Raw genomic sequence first — 26,758 nt, forward strand, 5'->3', positions numbered from 1 at the left:
CAAAACAATCTGTTCGCAGTAGCAGAAGTGCCAGTTGTGGGAAGAAGTTCAGCATGTTTAAAGTAAAGATGTTTTGCCAAGTACTGCAATGTTAAGATTGCTTTTTCAGATTCTCAGTTGAATATAGTCTGTCAAATATTATTCAGCTTGTTTCCCGAGATTTTAATGCCTTACAGCATGTTCTTTTGCTTTAGCCAACTGGCTATATGAGCTACTAAATGAAACAAACATGGATATTCAAGCTTGAGCACCATATGCCCTCTGCATTTACTGGACTACTGAACGCGTTATGTTGAATCATACCACTGTGTATAAATTATATTTGTTTCAGAGATATGATATTTTTTTTTGCGATATACAACCTTGCTATATAAAATAAATGGGTGTTTCACTTAAATGTTTATGTCCCCATATAAGCATTTTATATGTTATATAAAATAAAGTAAAAGCACAATTAAAAAGATATATGTGCCGTATTTCATTTTTATTATTATTATTCGACAACAAAGGAAAAGAAGGACATTATAATAGGTTTTGGAATACCTTTCTGTTTGTTGAAAGTCTGACATTTTGGAATCATGTTTCAAAATACATGTCTATATATTTTATATATAGTTATGTTTAACAACGAGAGCTTATTTTTTCCTTTTCTCTTATATACTGTATGTAAAGATCTTGGTTGCTCTGCCGACTAGTTTGAAATGCAGATAAAATATTCCAATAAACCCAACCTATGCTCCTATGAAAATTGAGAACCTTTCCAAACTGGAGACCTTGCCCAACAGTTTGTTTTAAAACATGGAACTGCTTTACACAACATAATACAGCATTTTTTGGTACATTTCAAAACTTTTCTATTTACAGTAGATGCATTTTAAAAGTGAACATATGCTGTTTCCACATACATCAGCAATATAAAAAGTACACAAAATCAAATATAACAGCTGATTTCACCTACATTACTTTGTGACAGATATAACCAAAGTGGCTTCCAATGCAAAGAAGAAAAACAATTCAGTAATCAATTCACAATACCTAACTTGTCAAACATTTCTCAACAGTGAACATACAAATAAGTGAAAGTAAACATAAGATATTTGTAAAAAAATAATCCTTTGCATTAATAAATGGATAATTATTACTAACATCAACTTAGAAGTTCCTTTTAAAAATATAGTATTTTCATCCCCAGACACTTCTAAACTCTAAAGTCTTTGGGGCTCATTTATAAACAGTGGGCAAATTTGCGCCTGTGCAGTAAGCCATAGCAACCATTCATTGGTGAGCTTTTTTCAGCCAGCTGTAGGTTGAACACTGAAAACAATCATTTGATTGGTTGCCATGGGCAACTGTCTGTAAAAAAAATTGCTAAGGGGCAGATTTATCAAGGGTCGAAGTGAATTCGAGTGAATTTTCGAAGTAAAAAAATTCGAAATTCGAAGTAATTTTTTTGATACTTCGACCATCAAATAGGATACTACGACTTTGAATTCGATTCAAAGTAAAATAGTTCGAATATTCGACCATTCAATAGTCGAAGTACTGTCTCTTTAAAAAAACTTCGATTTCAATACTTCACCAAATTAAACCTGCCGAAGTGCTATGTTAGCCTATGGGGACCTTCTAGAGCATTTTTCTAAGTTTTTGTAAAATCATTTGATCAATCGCTGATCGATTCGAAGGATTTAATCGTTTGATCAAACAATTTTACTTTGACCACAGAATACCCAAATTCGATGAAAAATACTTCTGCCCCTAAGTGTTTATAAATGATCCCCATTGTTTATAAAGCTTGCAGAGGCTTTCCAACAAATTTAGCTTAGAAGGTAAACCATGCGGTCACTAGTTTAAATTCACCATTGTTTTTATATTTCAAAAAATGTTCAAAACCATACTTGCCTGCCTGTAAATATTGTATAATGAGCTTTTACACATTTGTGTCCCATAATTCTTAAACAGTCACAAACTATTTTGATTCTTGATGGGGTCTCAACTTTTTTGGGCCATACTCTTACCAAGTACTTGCCAGATTTATTTATTTTATATTCAGCATGTACCAGGCCATTAATGTTGACAAAGGCCTATATGGCCTAGAATCTATTAAAGGGATACTGTTATGGGGAATTTTTTTTTTCCAAAATGAATCAGTTAATAGTGCTGCACTGAAATCCATTTCTCAAAAGAGCAAACAGATTTTTTTATATTCAATTTTGAAATCTGACACGGGGCTAGACATTTTGTCAATTTCCCAGCTGCCCCAAGTCATGTGACTTGTGCTCTGATAAACTTCGATCACTCTTTACTGCTGTACTGCAAGTTGGAGTGATATCACCCCCTCCCTTTTTCCCCCAGCAGCCAAACAAAAGAACAATGGGAAGGTAACCAGATAGCAGCTCCCTAACACAAGATAACAACTGCCTGGTAGATCTAAGAACTGCACTCAATAGTAAAAACCCATGTCCCACTGAGACACATTCAGTTACATTGAGAAGCAAAAACAGCAGCCTGCCAGAAAGTATTTCTCTCCTAAAGTGCAGGCACAAGTCACATGACTGGGGGCAGCTGGTAAATTGACAAAATGTCTAGCCCCATGTCAGATTTCAAAATTGAATATAAAAAAATCAGTTTGCTCTTTTGAGAAATGGATTTCAGTGCAGAATTCTGCTGGAGCAGCACTATTAACTGATTCATTTTGAGAAAAATTTTAAGAATAGACTAAAAGAAAAATGCTTTGGTCTTTTCAAATGTCATTGATTTACGTTAAGCTATAAGTTTGAACACTGAGGGCAAATTTTCTTAGGCTATAACGCAGATGAATGCTTTCAGTGCTTGACCTGCAGCTGGCTAATAAAAACTAACACTGACTGGTTGCTATGGGTTACTGCCAAGGTGCAAATTTGCTCAATGTTTATAAATGACCCCCAGAGTATTCATCTAGTAACCTTTTTAATATGTACTAGCAAAACATCCCTTGTGGTTAAAAAGCGATTGCTCTGTCTCTTGATAAATTTTTTTTAACAGAATAAATTTTATTGGGTTTGCATTATTAAAGGTGACAAAACAACAGGTTGTCATACAAAACATTGCTTAGTATACTTCAACCATTTACCCTTGTATCATAAGTGCTTGTAACATTGATTCAGTTTTATAATCCCAACATCAAACATGATCTGTCTATTAACCGTCATTTGTATAATAACGCATCAGTAATTTCTTATTTGCTATATAAGGGGGAGGGATCCTTCCTTGTACTTTTCGAAAGCCCATATTACCTTTGTACTGTGGTATTACTTGACATTTTTTGATATTTACTCAACCAACAATTCCATTGCATATATTAAATATATTTTTGATGCAAGTTTTCCATCTGTGCTTGATCATTGAACCAATTTATTACTGCTTGTATTTGTGGTTGCAAGGGAGGTTTCCAATTTTTTGCAATTGTGCACCTGGTTGCTGTTAATATATGGGAGAGAACTACTACAGTATCATCTGGCTATATTTCCATGCCTATGCCTTACAATGCTAATGCTGGTGTAAGAGGGATATAAATTAACACTGTCTTAAGTAGGGATGTAGCGAACGTCGGAAAAAAAGTTCGCGAACATATTCGCGAACTTGCGCAAAAATGCGAGCGGTTCGCGAACGGTTCGCGAACCCCATAGACTTCAATGGGAAGGCGAACTTTAACATCTAGAAAAGACATTTCTGGCCAGAAAAATGATTTTAAAGTTGTTTAAAGGGTGCAACGACCTGGACAGTGGCATGCCAGAGGGGGATCAAGGGCAAAAATGTATCTGAAAAATCTGCCTGTGTGTGCTTGGAAGAGATAGTGTAGGGGGAGAGCTGTTAGTGATTTCAGGGACAGATGATAGTAAGTTTGCTGGCTAGTAATCTGCTTGATACTGCTCTGTATTGGAGGGACAGAAGTCTGCAGGGATTTGAGGGACATTTTAGCTTAGGTAGCTTTGCTGGCTAGTAATCTACTGTTCTCTTTAAACAACTGCCATACGTTGACCTTGTAGGCATTGTTTGCCCAGTTTTTTTGGACGCAGCCACTGAAGCACAGTTGCCAGAAAAAATATGCCATATAAATGCTGAAAATAGTCATTTTTCGCCATACGTTGACCTTGTAGACATTGTTTGCCCAGTTTTTTTGGACGCAGCCACTGAAGCACAGTTGCCAGAAAAAATATGCCATATAAATGCTGAAAATAGTAATTTTTCGCCATACGTTGACCTTGTAGACATTGTTTGCCCAGTTTTTTTGGTTGCAGCCACTGAAGCACAGTTGCCAGAAAAATATGCCACATAAATGCTGAAAATAGTCATTTTTTGCCATATACGTTGAGTCAACGTATGGCAAAAAATGACTATTTTCAGCATTTATATGGCATATTTTTTCTGGCCTCTGTGCTTCAGTGGCTGTGGCCAAAAAAACTGGGCAAACAATGCCTACAAGGTCAACGTCGTTGACCTTGTAGGCATTGTTTGCCCAGTTTTTTTGGCCACAGCCACTGAAGCACAGAGGCCAGAAAAAATATGCCATATAAATGCTGAAAATAGTCATTTTTTTGGTCGCAGCCACTGAAGCACAGTTGCCAGAAAAATTATGCCATATAAATGCTGAAAATATAAATTTTTTTGGTTGCAGCCACTGAAGCACAGAGGCCAGAAAAATTATGCCATATAAATGCAGAAAATATGCATTTTTTTGGTCGCAGCCACTGAAGCACAGTTGCCAGAAAAATTATGCCATATAAATGCTGAAAATAGTAATTTTTTTGGTTGCAGCCACTGAAGCACAGAGGCCAGAAAAATTATGCCATATAAATGCTGAAAATATGCATTTGTTTGGTCGCAGCCACTGAAGCACAGTTGACAGAAAAATTATGCCATATAAATGCTGAAAATATAAATTTTTTTGGTTGCAGCCACTGAAGCACAGAGGCCAGAAAAATTATGTCATATAAATGCAGAAAATAGGCATTTTTTTGGTCGCAGCCACTGAAGCACAGAGGCCAGAAAAAATTAAACCAGTAGGGTTTGCACCCTAGTTTGTAACGGTGGCGGAGGGAGGAGGAGGACGCTAAAGGACAGCTGTGTGTGGAGTCATGAGGCTTGAAGAGAAGGACAGCTGCATAGAAGTCAGAACAAGTCTTCCGGCGTGCAGTAACCCTCCGAGATCCACCCCTCATTCATTTTAATAAAGGTCAGGTAATCGACACTTTTGTGACCTAGGCGAGTTCTCTTCTCAGTTACAATCCCTCCTGCTGCACTGAAGGTCCTTTCTGAGAGCACACTTGAGGCTGGGCAAGACAAGAGGTTCATGGCAAATTGTGACAGCTCTGGCCACAGATCAAGCCTGCGCACCCAGTAGTCCAGGGGTTCATCGCTCCTCAGAGTGTCGATATCTGCAGTTAATGCCAGGTAGTCCGCTACCTGCCGGTCGAGGCGTTCTTTGAGGGTGGATCCAGAAGGGTTGTGGCGCTGCCTTGGACAGAAAAACATTTGCATGTCTGACGTTACAGACTGGCCAAAGGGCTTTGTCCTTGCAGGTGTGCTCGTGGCAGGATTACTGGCACCTCTGCCCCTGGAATGTTGATGAGTTCCTGAAGTGACATCACCCTTAAAAGCATTGTACAACATGTTTTGCAGGCTGGTTTGTAAATGCCGCATCTTTTCGGACTTGTGGTATGTTGGTAACATTTCTGACACTTTATGCTTGTACCGAGGGTCTAGTAGCGTTGCGACCCAGTACAGGTCCTTCTCCTTAAGCCTCTTGATACGGTGGTCCTTCAACAGGCATGACAGCATGAAAGACCCCATTCTCACAAGGTTGGATGCAGAGCTATCCATCTCCGCTTCCTCATTATCAAGGACTGCATCATCCACGGTCTCCTCCCCCCAGCCACGTACAAGACCAGGGGTCCCCAAAAGGTCACCACTAGCCCCCTGGGAAGCCTGCTCCTGTTGGTCCTCCTCCTCCTCCTCCACAAAGCCACCTTCCTCCTCTGACTCCACTTCTGGCACCTCTCCCTGCGTTGCAGCAGGTGCCTGGGTTCGTTCTGGTGATTCCGACCAGAAATCGTGCGCTTCCAGCTCCTCGTCACGCTGGTCTACAGCCTCATCTGTCACTCGTCGCACGGCACGCTCCAGGAAGAAAGCGAAGGGTATTAGGTCGCTGATGGTGCCTTCGGTGCGACTGACCATATTTGTCACCTCTTCAAAAGGTCGCATGAGCCTGCAGGCATCGCGCATAAGCACCCAGTAACGGGGGAAAAAAATCCCCAGCTGTGCAGATCCAGTCCTACCACCCAGTTCAAAAAGGTACTCGTTGACGGCCCTTTGTTGTTGCAGCAGACGTTCCAACATAAGGAGCGTTGAATTCCAGCGAGTCTGGCTGTCAGAAATCAAACGCCTGACTGGCATGTTGTAGCGCTGCTGAATGTCAGCAAGGCGTGCCATGGCTGTGTAGGAACGTCTGAAATGGGCCGACACCTTTCTGGACTGGGTGAGAACGTCCTGGAATCCTGGGTACTTGGAGACAAAACGTTGGACTATTAAATTTAACACATGTGCCATGCAGGGCACATGTGTTAAATTGCCTAGTCTCAACGCTGCCAACAGATTGCTTCCATTGTCACACACCACTTTTCCGATCTGCAGTTGGTGTGGGGTCAGCCACCGATCGGCCTGTGACTGCAGAGATGACAGGAGTACAGATCCGGTATGGTTTTTGCTTTCCAGGCACGTCATCCCCAAGACAGCGTGACAACGGCGTACCTGGCACGTCGAATAGCCTAGGGGGAGCTGGGGGTGCACAGGTGTGGAGGAGGAGAAGGAGGACCCAGCAGCAGAGTAAGAAGAAGAAGAAGACGAGGTAGAGAGCGATGGAGGAGTAGAGGTGGTGGCAGAACCGCGTGCAATCCGTGGCGGTGACACCAACTCCACTGTTGTTGTTGAGCTACCCATTCCCTGCTTCCCAGCCATTACCAAGTTCACCCAGTGGGCAGTGTAGGTGACATACCTGCCCTGACCATGCTTGGAGGACCATGCGTCAGTAGTCATATGGACCTTTGGCCCAACACTAAGTGACAGAGATGCGGTAACTTGGCTCTGCACATGTTGGTACAGGTGTGGTATTCCCTTTTTAGAAAAAAAATTGCGGCTGGGTACCTTCCACTGCGGTGTCCCAATTGCTACAAATTTGCGGAAGGCCTCAGAGTCCACCAGCTGGTATGGTAAAAGCTGGCGGGCTAAGAGTGCAGACAAGCCAGCTGTCAGACGCCGGGCAAGGGGGTGACAGTCAGACATTGGCTTCTTACGCTCAAACATGGCCTTCACAGAAACTTGGCTGGTGGCAGATGACTGGGAATGGGAACAGGTGGTCAAGGTGGAAGGCGGAGTGGAGGGTGGTTCAGACGGGTCAAGGAGAGCAGAGGTAGAGCAGTAAGATGCTGGACCAGAAGGAGTGTGGCTTTTAGTTTGCCTGTTGCCTTTGAGGTGTTGCTCCCAAAGTGCTTTGTGCTTGCCGCTCATGTGCCTTCGCATAGAAGTTGTACCTATGTGGCTGTTGGGCTTACCAAGGCTCAGTTTCTGACTGCACTCATTGCAAATTACAATGCTTTTGTCAGAGGCACACACATTAAAAAAATCCCACACTGCTGACTTTTTGGAAGTGTGCGATCTGGCGGTAACAGTAGAAGTTGGCGGAGTTGGCGGTATTGGCGGCAATGGCGGGTGCGTTGGCCGGCTGAACACAGGTGCCGATACATGTTGTTGCCCTACTGATCCCTGCGGGCTGTCCTCCCTGCTTCTTCTAAGTCTTATTCTCCTACTGCCTCTCTGACTCTCCGTCTCTCCATCTGAACTACCCTCCTCTTGCTCTCTTCTACTAGGCACCCACAAAACATCAATCTCCTCATCATCATTCTCCTCAGATGCATCAATTTCTTCTGACACATCACAGAAGGAAGCAGCAGCGGGGACCTCCTCCTCATCACTCATTATGTCCATCTCTATCGTGTTCTCTGCCAGAATTAAATCTGGTGTAAGGTCCTCATCTCCTTCATCTTCTTCTGGCAATAATGGTTGCGCATTACTCAGTTCAAGAAACTCATTGGAAAATAACTCCTCTGACCCCAGTGAAGAAGGGGCACCGGTGGTGGAGGAAGTGTTACGTGGGGTGGCCATAGCAGTGGAGGATGAGGAGGATGTTGTGGTAAAGTTAGAAACGGTAGAGGATGGGGTGTGCTGTGTAAGCCAGTCAACTACCTCTTCAGCATTTTGGGAGTTCAGGGTCATTGGCTTTTTAAAACTGGGCAATTTGCTAGGGCCACAGGATTGCATAGCAGCACGGCCCCTAGCACGGCCTCTGCGTGGCGGCCTGCCTTTGCCTGGCATTATTTTTAAAAAAACAACAACAACAACAAAAACTCAGTTGGTTTTTCTGGAAACGATAATACACACAGCTAGATGGCGGGTTGAAGAAAACACTGTGCAAATAATGCCTACAAAGTCAACATATACACTACTACAGCGGTGGATACGGATTACGTAAAATATATGAATGCTGCTTGAAAAAAAGTAACTCAAGTGGTTTTTCTAGAGACGATAATATTATCAATATTTAGACAAAATGTGAACAAGGTCACACAGCTCGATGGCGGGTTGAAGAAAACAGTGTGCAAATAATGCCTACAAGGTCAACGTATACACTACTACAGCGGTGGATACGGATTACGTAAAATATATGAATGCTGCTTGAAAAAAAGTAACTCAAGTGGTTTTTCTAGAGACGATAATATTATCAATATTTAGACAAAATGTGAACAAGGTCACACAGCTCGATGGCGGGTTGAAGAAAACAGTGTGCAAATAATGCCTACAAGGCCAACGTATACACTACTACAGCGGTGGATACGGATTACGTAAAATATATGAATGCTGCTTGAAAAAAGTGACTCCGGTGTTTTTTCTGGAGACGGTAATATTATGGATATTTAGACAGAATGGGAACAAGGTCACACAGCTCGATGGTGGGTTGAAGAAAACAGTGTGCAAATAATGCCTACAAGGCCAACGTATACACTACTACAGCGGTGGATACGGATTACGTAAAATATATTATGGCTGCTTGAAAAAAGTGACTCCGGTGTTTTTTCTGGAGACGGTAATATTATGGATATTTAGACAGAATGGGAACAAGGTCACACAGCTCGATGGCGGGTTGAAGAAAACAGTGTGCAAATAATGCCTACAAGGCCAACGTATACACTACTACAGCGGTGGATACGGATTACGTAAAATATATGAATGCTGCTTGAAAAAAGTGACTCCGGTGTTTTTTCTGGAGACGGTAATATTATGGATATTTAGACAGAATGGGAACAAGGTCACACAGCTCGATGGCGGGTTGAAGAAAACAGTGTGCAAATAATGCCTACAAGGCCAACGTATACACTACTACAGCGGTGGATACGGATTACGTAAAATATATGAATGCTGCTTGAAAAAAGTGACTCCGGTGTTTTTTCTGGAGACGGTAATATTATGGATATTTAGACAGAATGGGAACAAGGTCACACAGCTCGATGGCGGGTTGAAGAAAACAGTGTGCAAATAATGCCTACAAGGCCAACGTATACACTACTACAGCGGTGGATACGGATTACGTAAAATATATTATGGCTGCTTGAAAAAAGTGACTCCGGTGTTTTTTCTGGAGACGGTAATATTATGGATATTTAGACAGAATGTGAACAAGGTCACACAGCTCGATGGCGGGTTGAAGAAAACAGTGTGCAAATAATGCCTACAGGGCAAATAATGCCTAAAAGGTCAACTTATACACTACTACAGCGGTAGTAAAATAAAAAAAGTAAAATAAAAAAAAAATGAATATTAAAAAAAAAAATTAAAGTTGGTGCTGCTGAACTACTAGGAGCAGCAGATTAGCACACCAGTCCCACTCCCCAACACTGCTAGACTAATAGCACTGGGCTCTTATAGTAGTAGTAGTAGTAGTAGTAGTAAAACAACAAAAAAATAAATAAAAGCAGTCCTTACAAGGACTACTGTTATTGCAGCAGTCAGCAGATGAGATCAGAAGCAGGACAGCTGCCCACTGCAGCTACATACAGAGCACTGCAGTAGAAGGTAGATTACTAGCCAGCAAAGCTACCTAAGCTAAAATGTCCCTCAAACCCCTGCAGACTTCTGTCCCTCCAATAACAGAGCAGTATCAAAACGATTACTAGCCAGCAAACTTTCAACTGTCCCTGAAATCACTAACAGGCAGCAGCTCTCTCCCTACACTATCTCTTCAGCACACACAGGCAGAGTGAAAAAACGCTGCAGGGCTTCGGTTTTTATAGGGAAGGGGAGTGGTCCAGGGGAGAGCTTCCTGATTGGCTGCCATGTACCTGCTGGTCTGGGGTGAGAGGGCAAAAAAAAGCGCCAACAATGGCGAACCCAAAATGGCGAACGTCGCGCGACGTTCGCGAACTTCCGGCGAGCGCGAACACCCGATGTTCGCGCGAACAGTTCGCGACATCTCTAGTCTTAAGTAATAGCTATGTATCCTTCCATAACTTCTGCGTTACTGGACATTTCCTCCACATGTGAAAGCTCCCTGCAAGCTGGCCGCACCCTCTCCAACATTAGCCAGATGCAGTTGCTTTCATTTTAAGTAAACTTAAAAATTCCACCTTAAAAGTATTTTCCTGCTTAGTTCTACATGGTTAATGCATCATGTTGCTCTGTTGGGCCATTTTATGTCCCTTCCCCCTTGTTCAAGGGTGAATGTCTGATTTGGGACTTTTTTTTCATTTGCAAAAGGAAAGGGTAGGGGCTTATCAGGAGTTTCATGAAATAACTTGTAACAAAAAATGAGGCTAATGACAGTCCAAGAATTTTTGGAAGATGGAAGGGCGATGGGCAGTTCCTTTCAAGAATGCGTAAACAATATGCCTAAGTTGCAAATAAACATAAAAATCGTTTTTCTGGATATGAAATGTTTCCATAATTTGTTGGCAAGACCACAGTGAATCAATGTAGGAAATATCATCTACCTTATTAATTCCTTTCTCTATCCAGGTGGTAAATCCACTGTTGGGGGTAATAATATTGATAGAGGCTAGTGGGATATCTCTAAAATAGCTTTTCCGGCATTTCCAGCCCTAGATATATCTTTCCAAATTTGACACATACTGTATGTAAAGTAGGGATTAAGGCCTGAATTTTGAGTTCTGGTTAAATAGCTAATCTACAGGTATGTCTATTATTATATAGAACAAAATAATTTTCCATTTCTATCCAGATTTTTGAGTGTTTGCTTCCCAACAAGCCTTAATATTCTCTGCAATAGTAGTTTTCATGTATTTAGTCATAGTAGGAACACTTAAGTCTCCCTGATACATAGGAATATACATAGCATGTTTATTTATTTATTTTATCTAGGTAATTTGTTTTTCCATATTAAGTCCTGGAATAACCCCTGAAGTCTCTTGAGAATCTCGTTTGGAAGTTTAAGGGGATATTTTTCATCAGGTATAGTACTTTTGGTAATATCATCATTTTAGATTTTATTCTATTAGGTTTATTCTAGCTATCCGTGACAGTTCTGTATGCTTGTAAGTATCCATTTCAGCTTTTAACTTAGGTATTAAGCTTTTGTAGTTTTCAATTTTATGTTCTGTAGGGTCAGCCGGATTAATGCCTAGATATGGAATGGATTTTTTATACCATTTGTATGGAAATGTTTCTTGCAATGTTTTGCTTGTCCTATCATTTACTCCCATATTCAGCTCTGTCTCTTGAATTCAATTTAGAACGGTCAAGCTTACATCAACTGAAAAATTAAGTAAAGATGTTTAGCAATCACAGAGCAAAGCACATTTAGTACCCTGAGATGAATACCATTGAGTCTCAGACATTTGTTTACGTTTACATGTTCAAGTCCAACTCTTTTGAATTTCCTCCTCAGTGACCCATGAATCAGTATTAGTATTAGTAGAATTGGGTCTAATAAAAAAGAAACCTTCATTAGCTAGTTCCTCAGTTGTGTAGACAGATGGAAAAAGCAGAGATTCTGAACTGTTATTTTTCGTGTTCTCATTGACCAACTTACCCCCTTCTGATAATAAGGGTTGTACACCCCTTCCTGCTTAATTTTTTTTATTATTTACACATTTAAAACATAAATTTGAATTCATTTTACTCCTCCTTGCAATACCCTTTTCCATCTCAATTTTAGCTTGTCTGATAGCTTTTTGCATGCTTTATTGGTCTTCATGTACCTGATAAATTTTTCAGCTATCTTAGCTTACTTGAATGCCTTAAAAGCATGTTTTTTCATACAAACCTCAAGTCCAAATCTACATATATATATTGCAGACTGTGCACTGCTCTTGCTGGTGCTCATTATCCCATTTACTGTGCAAAAGACAGAAAAAAATTAATAATTTGTAATAATTCAACTTGTTTTAACCTCCATTTGTTTGTAACTCCACTTACAGATTACCCACTTAAAGATCACCCACTTCAAGAGCACCTCTCCATTATAATAAATATACAGGTACAGTATAGCTTCATGGTGCACATGGTGCATACATATTAGTGGGATATGGGTGTGGCTATATGAGCTAAATATTTAACAAGCTTAGGTTGTGTATTTGTGGCCTCACATTTTTACATTTATAGGGTTTGTTTTTTGGCGTATAAGGAGCAATTAGCATGGTTTTCCATCTACTCGGCGTATAGAGAAGCTATACAGAAAGAAAAAATGAAAAATAAATGGTTAACAACAAAATTACATAAAGTTTGTTGAAAAGTCTGATGCCACAGCAAACAAAGTTCTTAACAGTGAAATAGAGTAGAAAATCAGACTGTGAAAACCCTTAGGGAAATTGGGATTTTTAGAGCGGTTATTACAGACAAAAACTCAATAAACAGCATGTTGAATGACTTGCAGTATTCTCCACGTCAGTTTTTATTGACTTCAAAAGATCATTGAGTCAGTAGGTTTTCCAACATGCTAAGAATCTTGACAATTATAGATTTTACATTAAAAAGTTATTAAAGACATGGGGTGTGTGTGTGTGTGTGTGTGTGTATATATATATATATATATATATATATATATATATATATATATCTGTTTAAAAAAGGGGAATTTCATTTTTATCACTATTGTAATGCCACTGTACATATGTAACATGCGTAAAAAGCTATATAATAATTTATATGAATGTACAGCAAAATGCAACTTATGGCATTAATATAACAAAATTGTAAACACATCGGTGTAATATAATGTCATTGTTTTTGGTGTTATTCAGGCATAGTGAAACACACCTTTACACAGTTTTTTAGAATATTTCCATTGTGATGCATAACAGTACAGACACATAAGCAAAACAACAGAGGTTCATGCATATGCTGCTTATTTTACACTTTTTTGGAGGATAAATTATTTTGCTCACCTTCATAAACATGCTTAAAAGACCTGTTCAGTGATACTCCTTATAATGCATTGTCTCATAGTAAAATATTCACATTAAGGGGGTTATTTATTAAAGGTTGTGAAGTTTATTTAATTATAAATAAATTCACAACTCAAATGTTTTATCATTTATGAAAAAACTCGAATGGGAAAAACTCAAAATAGGGCATTTTGGGTGAAAAATCTAATTTATCAAGTTTTCAGTGAAAAAAAACTCAAATTTGAATTAATTGAGTTTTCGACCAAAACCCACTAATTTGACATGGCCTCAACAGGTTTTAGCAGACATTTTTTCAGATTCAAGCTATTTCCAGCTTTGGGGGATAATTAACCTCGAAACATTTGAGGGTTTTTTTTACCTGAAAATTCGAGATTTGAATGAAAAATACCCACAACAACTTGAATTTTTTGGGTAAAAAACAACTCAGCCTTTAATAAATAACCCCCTTAAAGTCAACTTAACTGGGGTCATTCTGTTCATCTCAGTTATGCTCCTGAACATTCTGTCTGGTGTCTGGCATACTTGTAATGGTCATCCTTCTAATTCGAAAATGTTGTGCCATTTTGATCTTAGTGGCTGTCTGGTATTATAGGTGATTGGAAGACAGATGGTGATTTTTTCAGTAGTTATGTGAAAAATTGTGATTTTTACATGTTTGTGTGACTTTTAAAAGCAACAATTTCATGCCTTCTCAGTGGGGTAACTTGTTATCACTTTAACAATTGACTATTCTAGACACAATTGTCTGAAACTGGGCATTTTAACCAATAAATCATTATGTTGTATGATATACAGTATAATGATGTGTTTTGAATACCTCAATTGGCATGTGTTCAAGCAAAGTATATAACATATTCAAACAACCTCTCACCTTCTTACAATCTTATATTAACAAAGAGATGACAAAGCATAAATAAGATAACTACTTTATTCTACTCTATTTGGCAACATCTTGCATGATAAGCACTTTATCACAAATAGAATTGTTTATCTCATATACTTTTTTCCTAGACATACAAATATTGTCTTCATTATTCTCTGTTAATTTGCACATCTAATAAAATTATACAAAATGCTTAAGGTTGTTAAAAGGGGTATCACTAAAGTAGTATTTTGTAATAGTACAGGACAGCTTTACGATTTTTGTAGCTCTGACTAATCATTCCAGTGAGGTGCTGGTTTTCATGTGGAGTTTCCACTGTAGGTTTCAGGTTGACCATTACTGTTTTGTTTTTTATATTTCAGGAAACAACTTACCATTACAACTAATTCGACTAATTGTTTCTAATGAAACACATCTTGTCATTTAGGGGTTGAATGGAATCTTATTTTAGAAAAAACTCGAATAAAACTTGATTTTGCTAGTTTGAATCCCGCAACCTGAAAACTCAAATTAATCAAGTTTTCCTGCAGAAAAAAACTTGAATTGACTGAATCAAGTTTTTGATTTGAGTTTTTGGCCAGAACCACCCAAAAACCTTTAACATCAAGCAGGCTGTTAAACTCTTCAAGTGGTTTCAGGGATCTCTGCCACTGACGTCTCCATAAACTTGGCAAGTTTTAGGTGGCAACCTACCGAATTCAAGTTATTTGCAGTGTAGGTGGATGACAAATCTCGGATTCTAATTCGAATTCCAAATTCGAGTTAGTAGTTTTAAACTTGAAATTGTGAGTTTTCACCAAATTCAAATTTACCATTCGAACCCTAGTAAATCTGCCCCTAAATATTCATACATATAATTAGGCAAAACTAAAATGACCCGTACAGATACTTTCACACTAATATAATGGGGGGGGGGGGAATACACATTTTTATGACAAGCACAATTTTTTGACTTCTGTTTAAGAATGCAGTCACTTTACCAAGTCAAAAGTCACAATAGTATAACATTTTGTTTACATCTACAAAGGGCACATATTTTGCATAAAATTACAAAATGCACTAGGACAGTACTTTCAGAAATTTGGAAGCCCCTTGACAGAATTACCATATTTTGTTAAAGTGAAACTAAACATCTCCTCAACTATTTCATTTTAGCTTCAGCACACAATCTGTTTGGCCCTTTCCACTACTGCATCACAGCAATTACTCCAAACATAAATGTGCTCCAGTAACAACTCCCAAACTGTAGAATTATGCAATGGTGTTAAAGGTTGACATCTCTGTCTGCATGATGTATGTTTCTAGCTTGGATGTCAGTAAGCAGGAGTATTTGTGCACTGGAAGCCATATGGTGGCCCATTGCCAGTGAGAATGCTCCTGGTGGCTAATTTCCAACATTCAAGCTGTCAGGGAGCTTATATAACCTTAAAGGTATAATAACATTGCCAGCAACAGTAATTATCGATCTTGCAAAAGCTCCACACATTGTAATTAATCATACATTGGTGCAGCTACATTTTATAAATGGTGTTATTTTCAACTGAAGTCAGAAGTCATATAAGAAGTAATAAAAATCATATAAGAGGTCATAGAAGTCATAGGAAGTCATGAAAACATCATAAACATGTAAAAAAAGTCATTAAAAAGTTGTATAAGTAATAGTTAAGTAAATAATTGAAGTCATATTAGAAGTAAGGTGTCAGCTAAATAAAATATGCCATATAAAAAGTTATAATAGTCTTATCAAAATGAATAAAAATTCAAGAGCCCTGTAGGTGCAATGGACATAACCATTTTTGGTGTATTTTTCACCAATTATTAACCTGGTACACGATTAGCTTCAGTGAAAATGTCTGGTGTTGCAGCAGCCAAGCAAGCCTGCATTCTTTTCCCAACTTAGGAAAAGCCCGATAAATGGATCCCTGAAGTGAATGGAGGAGAGAAGGTTGGGCCCTCCATACCATACTCCATTTTGTGTTTGCATCTGCCCAGCTATACAGTAGGTAGTCTGATAAGGTTGCAGGTGATCAACAAATAAGTAGTGTGGGATTACACATCAGGGCTCTCTTGACACCTTTTGTGTTGGAAGGGGATGTGGTGCTGCCAGAAGGTGAGCTGGTATCTCTGTATTAGAGAATCAGCAGGGCTCCAGAATGTTCAAGAGTAAGAAAGCCACCCTGGAGTGTGGGAGCCCCAGAGAGGGGAAAAAGTTTTAAATAAGTTTTGTTGAAACCCTGCTGAACTTTTTAAACAAATTTGGGAAGGGTTTGCCCAACATAAATCTGTGTTTTGCCCGAAGATGTGGTGTCCCTGTCCCTAGGCTCCAAATCCTATGCTAACATGCCTAACATAGATACTTTCTCTAAAAACTTATAGAAACGTATAGCTTGTCGCAGGGCATATATTTTGTATATCAAAAAAATAAAATAATAAAAACATCACATAAGAAATCACACAGTCCAATAAGAAGTCAATCAGGTCATATAAGAAGTCATGGAATTCATAGAAGTCATATAAGAAGTCATATAGGTCATATAAGAAGTCATAGAAGTTATGAGAATTCAAATAAGTCATATATGAAACCATAGAAGTCAAAAGCCTTGCTGAATATTTTAGAAAGCTGTGAAAAAATTCACAAAAGGAAAATTTGCAAAATGCTTTGAAATCAATGGTTCTTTGTCAATGCTGTTTGCAGCAATTCTTTTGCACAAAATGCAATGAAGTCCGTGGGGGATTTTATGCATTTTTTTCAATCAAAATGCATTGGAGTCAATGGGTGTTTTTATACAGTGTTTTTTCTCCTGCAAAATGCACTGAGATCAGTGGACACTTTTATGCATTTTTTTATGCAGTGTAATTTTGCCTCTGTATTGCGAGAAAAATTGCCAAAACATGTATCTGTGGAAAAATATGCATTCATCACTGATCAAAGTGATAGAAGACATAGACATGGGTGAATCTGTTCTGTTTTGCAAAAAAAAAAATCTGGAAACAGCTTCAAAACTATGAAAATTCCCGAAATGCATTAAAGACATAGAAGTCCTAAAAGTCATATAAGAAGTCAAATAAGAAGCCATAAAAGTCAAAGAAGTTATAAATGTAATAGAAGTCATAAAAGATGTTGTAGAAGTCATTATAAAGAGTCAATTTGATTGCAGATATGCATTTTGTTATAATTTTAGCACTGAGCACAGGAGTTTTTTTTATAGGTCTGGACTGAGATTCAAAATAAGCCATGGCGTTCCAAGTACACAGAGGCCTAAATAGTCCTCCAACAGCCCACTAAATAGTGACTGTCTATGGGACCTTACAGAAGCTCCCCTGTCATTTGCCAGAACCCACCGATTGCCAGTCCAGGCCTGACACCTTATGTAAGAAGTAGTAATGTGCGAATTTATTCGCCAGGTGCGAATTTGTGGCGAATTTCCGCATTTCACTGCTGGCGAATAAAGTTTTTTTACGCAGGCGACAGAATTGTCAATTTTGACACTGGCGCCCATTTTGACGCTGGCGAATTGTCGATGGCGTTAAAATCTGCATTTCGCTAATTTCTAGCCTGTTTTGTGAATTTCGCGTGAAGTGAAACGGGACCAATTCGCCCATCGATAGCAAGAAGTATTTTAATAGGTCAATCTGTATTTTGGGGGCAGGAATATACATTAACTGTGCAGATGTAAGACCGATAAATACTTTAAAGAAACTAATTGATATGAATCATCATCTATTTTGAAAGCCACATCTATTCTGAAACAAAGCTGTATTTCTTGTTAATTGAAAATTACTCTTGCTAGTTATCATATTGGATGAAGAATATGCTAAAATACCAAATGTAAGGTCAGAAAAAAACTTCATGACACTACACTGTTTCAGGAATTTGTCTTGCAGATCTCTAAACTTAATTGAGCAACCTAATTACAAGTGATGTTAAACTGTGTTAAAGCAGCCAGTATAACCAAAAACTATGATATAATTCACAGTCACAGGGGCTCATTTATAAACTTTGCACAGGGCAGATTCGTTTGCCCAGTGAATATATTTGCCCTGCGCATGCTTACATTTATAAAGCTGAATAAGAGTGTGCAAACAGAATTGCAATTTTTTTTTCACAATGCGAGTGTCTATAAGAACTTTTTAAATATGTCAAAAATCGCAAATTGTGAATATTTATGTGCACACTCTGGTAGGGATGTAGCGAACTGTTTGCCGGCGAACTTGTTCGCGCGAACTTCGACCGTTTGCGCCCGCCGAATGTTCGCGAACGTCGCGCGACGTTCGCATTTTGAGTTCGCGTTCGATTCGAATACAAATCGTTCGACCATTCGACCATTCGAATTCCTTCGACCGCTAAAAATCGAACGATTTCCATTCGTTCGAACGATTGTAAGCATTCGATCGAATGAAAAGCATTCGATCGAATGCTTCGATCGTTCGATTCGAATGAAAATCGTTCGATCGAACGATTAAAATCCTTCGATCGTTCGATTCGAACGATTTTAGCGGGTGTTCGAAGTTCGCGAACTGTTCGCGAACGTTCAAATTTTTTGCCGGTGTTCGCGAACGGCGTTCGCGAACACCAAATCGGCAGTTCGCTACATCCCTACACTCTGGGGCAGATTTATCAAGGTTCGAATTTCGAAGTTTTTTCACAGAATTTGGCAATCCTGCGATTGAATAAAAATCGAAATCGATTTGAACGATTTTAGCTTACAATCGAAGGATTTTTATTCGATGTGTGAAGACTTAGAAAAAGTTTGTAGAAGGTCCCATAGGCTAACATAGCAATTCGGCAGGTGTAATTTGGCGAAGTATTGAAGACAGTACTTCGATTATCGAATGGTCGAATATTCGAACGATTTTTACTTCGAATCGAAGTCGAAGAAAATTTGAAGTCGTAGTATCCTATTCGATGGTCGAAGTATCCAAAAAATTACTTAGAATTTCGAACTTTTTGTACTTCAAAAATTCACTCGAACCTTAGTAAATCTGCCCCTCTGTGTTTGAATTAATTTGGTGGCGGAGAAAATGTTCGCAAAACAGTTTTGGAAATTGCGAATTTAAGTTACTGTCAACAATATGTTCGCGCACAACAACCTGGCACAGTGGCGCACTCACACAAACACCCGTCTCATTTGCGAGCCATTTATTCACAATGTGAATTCGCAAAAGACGGAAATATGAGTAGAGCAGTGCAATATATTAGAGTTCAGGAAAAAACATGGGCAATACAACCATTTGCAAAAAAATATGCGCTGCACTAAACGACCCCTACAGTGTTTCCAGTTAATAAAGGCTTTGATAAGTGAAAACTTACATTACACATTATTAATTGTGACAAGAATATAAAAGTATACGGGACATTCTCTAGTTCCAATTGTCAATAGGCAAGGAGGTAGACGCCTCTCATAAATATCTAATTTTACTAAGTGGCATAATGATTTATATAAATCAATTGCTTTATTGCCTTTCAATAATTCGGAGCTTTCTAGACAATAGGTCTCCAGATAAGGAGTAATCCTGTAGTGTGAATCAAAGCAGTGTGCCTTTTGGAAATAAGCTTGTTTTAATTAAAAACCAAGAGGGTAGATTTAACAAAGTTTGAAATACTATCTTGTTTTTTCTATCTGGATCCTAACTTCTACCATTTCTTAGATTTTTAATATCTTGTGTATTTCTTGCGTGAAGCTTCTTAGGCACATAGACAGAAAATTCTTCTTCAGTTGCATGAGCTTCCCATGGACTTTTAATGGATTCACAACACTAACTGCAATGAATATTTTTATACTGGTGTGCCACATTGGATAGAACTGGCCTTGTCACTCAACAGTTCCTGAGATGTTTAGATGAAAAAAAAACGTGAAAATATTTTTATATGTTGGTAAAAGCTTACTCTTCTGGGACCTTTGCCTTTAATAAATCTGCCTCAACAATCTGCTCTCTCCTTTCTGCTTTTATATTGCTTTCACCCAGTGGAAAACTGCTAATCCCTATGTTAATCTAAGATAGAAGTAATGCATATCATTTTCTTAACTTTTTAAGAATTTATCTAACACAGAGACCAACAACATAATCTAGCTATATATAAGGAAACACATGTGTCTGACTGTGCTGTGCCCCATCCTTCGAATCCAAAGGACCTATAATCTTCTGTACATTATAAAACAGATTTAAGTATTGCTTTTCAGGCCCTTCATGCTCATGTAATCCAGTGCCACTTTTATCAAGGCAGGGCTACCATCCCAAATAATATCAGTTTATGAAAATATTGTTAGTGGTTTACATTACATACACTCATAAAGTACTGTATTTATTAAAAAATAGACTGTATCCAGAGCTAATACTTCTGAAATCCAAAATGATTAGCAATTGTAATTTTTCTTTGGTTGAATCAGATGGTGTGCAAGGTGAAAACTCCCAATTTATAAGCATGACTTGCGTTAGAGCACAGACACTGGCAGTAATTTAAAAAGATTTTTAAAAAAAACTGCCCATTTTCCAAGCTTCATTCACAGTAAAGTATCAGTGATGTGGCAACAGTAAAGCTGCAGGCAGCAAGGCCTTTATTTAATTTGAAATGCGGTTGATTCCTTCTATGACATGCTCACTTTTTTGCCCGCTCCCTCAAGCTATATCCGTTTCTCTTTCTGAGAAAATAATAGCAGTGCATTTATAATGAAGTTTTCCACCTCTCTCTTTCTCTGTGATTTTTTGTCAGACATTGATGCTTTAGCTGCTTCATCAGTAATGCAATCCAGTTCTATTAAAGAATTGTTCAAGTCCTTATTGTCTTTGGGTATCTTTCCATTTAATGTATTTGTGTAGGATTGAGTTAGGTAGTCTTTCATATGTGTTAAAGGAGAAGGTAACCCTCCCCCCCTCCCGTGTGTTGCTCACCCTCCCTCCTCCCCCTGGCCTACCTGTCCCGCTGGGCAAATGCCCCTAACTTGTTACTTACCCTTCTGCGCAGGTCCAGTCCACGGAGTTCACAGGCACCATCTTCTTCCACGCGATCTTCTTCCTGCTTTGACCGGCGTTTTGGCGCATGCGTAGTAGGAGCATTTCGCCGGTACGGATCTACTGCACATTCGCCAAAAGTCACAAAGTTTTCCGATTTCAGTGACTTTTGGCGCAGTAGATCGTACCAGCGAAATGCTCCTACTGAGCATGCGCCGGTCAAAGCAGGAAGAAGATCGCTTGGAAGAAGATGGCGCCTGGGGGTTCAGTTAAAATCTCTGCCCTGGTAGATTCTGGGGCTGTGGGGAATTTTTTGGATGCTGCCTTGGCAATTACTTCCTTGGAGGAACGCTCTTCTGTTAACCTTTCTGTAATGCATCTTTCAAAGATTCGTTCTGTGGTACATGGTTCCCTTTCGGCAGCTATGTCCATTCAAAGAAGAGCAGCCGATAAGTCTCGTAGGGAGGTATCCAAATATCAAGTTGGTTTGGTTATCTACAGGGAATATTAAGCCTAATATTACATCTTTTAAGCGGGGGCCCAGGTTTATTGGTACATATCCATGTTTCCCTGTTAAAACCTGCCATACAGGTCTGGCAGCAATCAGGTCCTCCTCCTGGGTTGATAAATGGTCTGTCTGAAATTATAACCTAGAGACTCCTTGACTTAGTACTTAGTACAGTGGAAGGGATATGGTTCTGAGGAGAACTCTTGGGTTTCTATTTCAGATATTGGGGCTGATGGAAACAGTTCCATCACAGGTTTCCTAACAAGACCGGGGGTCCGGTGGCCCCTCGTTGAGGGGGGGAATTTAAGGAACGCTTACCCTGGTGGTCTACTGGCCAGCAGGGATGCCAACCCAGCCCCCGGCGGGACCAGAATAAATGGTGTAAAAGCAGGGAAATGTATCATGCATTATATATTGGTAGGACCACAAAAAAGGAATAAAATATGGAAAACATTAAAATTAGGGTATTCACTTTATGCTGTATTTATTAATACATACGTCTTTTTACACCAATCTATCAAACTGCAAAGCTATGCTAAATACATGTATTGAACAATTTTGCAGTGATAAACAAACAGCAATAAAAACACAAAAATTGTGCAAATCAGTGAAATAACAAAATAACTGATCTGTCAGCATGATTAGCGGTAAAAAATACCTGATCCAATTGTCACACTGCTAAATAATTTTTTTTATGTAAAACAACAAAAGACAAAATATTAAAAATTAGATAAAAAAATTTGCGAATTTATTCGCCGGTGGAAAATCACGGGAATTCGCAGCAAATTCACGCCTGGCGAATAAATTCACCCATCACTAGTCCTGATGTTGCAAAGCAACAGACCCAGGAAGTGAGTGGGCAGAGCTTAGGCGGGAGGAAGCAAGTCTGCTGCTTGGAGGTTGGTCCTGTGACAATCACATACTGTAGCAGGGCTATAGTAGTAAATAGGAGTGCTCTACCTTCATTAAAACCTGTGTAGGTTTCTGGTGCTAAACTGGACAACCCTCGTCTGCTTTTTGGGTCAACTGCTACATCCAAAGAAAGAAATCCAGTAGCACAAAAATTTATGCAAAATCTGTGGCGATTTAGCAGGGCTGACATGATAGCAGCTCTGGCTCATTGCCCAGGGGACTTTCAACAATCCTAACTTTCTGCAGAGGAGGCAAAGCTGTTGATGCAGAGGGAACTGCTCATACTGCTAAGCACATATTAGATACAGTGCAGTAGATACATGCTTGATAGTTAGAACCTTTGCCTTCCAGCATGTATAGGATATGTGCTTGGCAGGCAAGTGTTAAAAATGAATGCTATCTAATAATGTTTCCATGTAGATGCTGGCAAAGTGAGGTAACTTAATAGGTAACATTACAGTAGGGTTATTTTTTCCTTAAACTTGTTAAGTGCCAGTATTTTTCTAAGAAAGGGGGTCTTCATAAAGTTATGTTTTCCTGTATTTGTAGAAAACACATGTAAAAAAAAGCATTGAATCTGCAATGTATCCAGTGTTACTTTTAGTTTTGCTGGGTAGCAAAAAATATGAATTTAACATTATCATGTATACTGTAGAATTATGTATCCCCTATTGTAAAATAAGCATATTATAAATCACCAAAGAGTTCCTTGACCATTCAGTACATAGGTTATGAACTCTGAGATGACTTCTAATATCCTAGTTTTTTGACAACAGTGGGTACATAATTTTTTGTTATATACAACTTTCGGTGAGTCATGTGACATTACTAACTGATGACATCACTAAGCACCATTTACTGGTATGGGATCTGTTATCCAGAATGCTCGGGACCTGGGGTTTTCCGGATAATGGATCTTTCCGTAATTTGGGTCTTCATGCCTTATGTCTATTAGAAATTCATTTAAACATTAAATAAACCCAATTGGCTGGCTTTGCTTCCAATAAGGATTAATTATATCTTAGTTGGGATCAAGCACAAGCTACGGTTTTATTATTACAGAGAAAAAGGCAATCATTTTTAAAAATTTGGATTATTTGGATAAAATGGAGTCTATGGGAGACAGTAATTCCATAATTCGGAGCTTTCTGGATATCGGGTTTCCGGATAAGGGATCCTATACCTGTATAAGGAAATAATTTACAGAATAATTTTTGTGTAAACGTTTGTGTATTTTAACAATATTATAGCCAGCACATTGCAGATAGTCCATACCAATTAACATGTAACCCTGGTCTGTTGCAACAGTTCTTCGTGAAATTACTTTACTGTTGTTATTCTAAAACACAGAATGATATTCTACAAATGCTTTCTTGTCTAAATGCTACATTCCATATCTACAGTATGTAGCTGAAACCTGCATTTCTACTAAACTGCACAATATTTTTAGAAATATATCTTGTTTGAGATTCATTTTCCACAGGCAATTTCAAGCTGTTAAAAATCCCAATTATTAAAACTCGCTTAACTGAGCATCATTTTTCATTTGTACTGGCATTTAAGATTTTTTTTCATCTCATCAATATTAAGACTTAAAGTATATATGCATCATGCAAGTTTAACACACTTTTACTTTACATGACTTACAAAAATTACATGTATTTTAGTTTGGCCTAAGTTGGTGCTTCTCTAGTGCAATCAGCAAAGATACCAATATTAAAGGACCTGTTGCAAACATATGTGTGTAATATATCAAAAGAAAACTTGCTCTAGTTTTGGTAATCTATAGCAACAATCAGCTGATAGCATTTATGATATTTAAGAGCAAATAGATAATAGGTTCCCTGATACTGGGTAAAATTGAAGTAACCTGTGTCTTGAACCCCATTATAACTCTCTGTATTTGGGGAGGAATGTATGCATGTGTATTGGTTAGGGAGTGTAATCCAATCCCATGCACACCATTCCTACTCTTTGTGCAGTGTATAATATGTACAATACATACATCACTCACATCAGGTGTTTCTGGTCCAATCTTGTTTACAGCTGATCCATAGTTGCATGACAAACTTGTGGAATAACATGGCATCCAGGTTTACCTGTGGACAAATTCCTGCAAATGTTATTAAATGGGACCTGTTACCCAAAGAAATATTTCAAAATTCTTTACTGTCATGTTAGTTGAGCAAAATAAACTTTACTTGCACTATATATATTACTTAAATTGTATTTCCTTTAGTCTCTTGGAATGAGACAATCACCATAAACAGGCAGTTGCCATTTTGTGGAGACTGTTATTATGGCAAGTCTTATATCGCCACAAAATCTTATTTATGTGCATACCTTTCAACATTTTGAGAAAGAAATACAGCACAAATTTTTTTTGACCATGCCAATTTTTGTGGCCACACCCCCTAATTACCATGGTTATTTTAAAAAATGTGGTAGGTTATAAAAGTTTGAACACATTTCAGTGGTTTTTTTTTTTGCTATAAGGTGCCATAGAAAGTCAGTATTTAGTGGGCCGGTGGGGACTGTTTGGGGCTCTGTGTGGGCTGATTGGGCTTCTGTGTACCTGAAATGCAAGGGCCTATTTTAATTCTCAGTCTGGACCTGCTCCGGTCTGGCTTTTTGGGGCAAAACCTGAATTTTTCAGTTTTATTTTTTTAAAAATAATTTTTTTTGAGATTTATTAAAGCCCGATACAGCAAAAAGCCTGAATCCGAAAATCCACCATCTCAGACCTGCCAAGGTTGTGTATAAGTCAATGGCAGAGGTCCCTATCCTATATGGAAGTTTCTGTGGTCTGCTCTGGAATTAGCCCAAAAATCCGTAAAATTCTGGCTTTCCTGGAAGAAGCCAGAAACAATTTAGCAATTTGGGAAAAATTTGTTAGATTCAGGGTTTTGCTTGGTTTTATCAAGTTTTTACCCGATGTCAAGAAATAATTAAATCAAGCCTTTTCTAATAATAAATAAGGTAAAATAGGGTATGGGAGTTTGGTGGTGACTTTTTTATTTAAATAATGAGATAAATTTGGATTAACGCCCTGAGTGTTATAGTTTAGTTATACAATAACTAATCAAAATAGGTATGGGGAACTAAACTTCTATCTTTAAATCAGGGATTTAGTTTATACTGAATGTATCTTTATATTTAATAACATTATTTCCAAATGGTAAATTAATCTGCTGATTAGCAATCTGTGCAGTTTAGTAGAGACTCTAATTGACGAGAGATAAGATAGAAGGGTTCTTGGGGAACAATATCTTAGGATTTATGTTTTTTTATGTGTTTCCATTGTAGGGCGCAGTGGTTTTGTATTATCCTTCTTATATCATCACGGGTAATGCAAAACATTGATTTAGATGTATCAGAGTCACTTTAAGTAGCAAACTATAAATGACATATTATAGTTATTTTGTTTTAAGGGAAATGATAAGGGTAACATACTGTGTTTGGATTGTTTACAATGGAAAATAAATCCACTTAAGCCCTGTGGAAAACACAGCAGGGTAAGATGCATTTATCAGTTTTAAAGCTTTATGCATGGTACTCACTAGTAAATTAATTTGCATTTCAACTGAATGATCATTAATCTGCTCCACGATTTTCAGCTTTTCTTCAAGTGACACAAACAAAACACTGACATGGAAACATCTGTATGTTTCAGTTATTAGAATATTACACTCCTAGAAGGTTGTGGCTGGAGGTAAAAAAGAGATGTTGCCACTGCGTACTTAAAACTGAAATTGAGCTCTAGGGAGCTAAAGTTATATTAGGGGGTTGTAAACCAAAAACCAGTTGAAATAATGTAGCAGAAGCGGACTGTTACAAGATTTAATTAGAAGCATGCAAGGAATTGTGGGAATTACAGTCTTGGTTGAAGAAACCAAGCAAACAATTTGGAGGAGAGCAAGAAACACAAAGTTATATTGAGAAACAATGTCAATCAACATGTGCAATTAATGTACACTGTTTGCTTACAGCTGTATT

The sequence above is a fragment of the Xenopus laevis genome, chromosome 1L, assembly GCF_017654675.1.
Source record: "Xenopus laevis strain J_2021 chromosome 1L, Xenopus_laevis_v10.1, whole genome shotgun sequence".
NCBI classification, from domain to species: Eukaryota; Metazoa; Chordata; class Amphibia; order Anura; family Pipidae; genus Xenopus; species Xenopus laevis.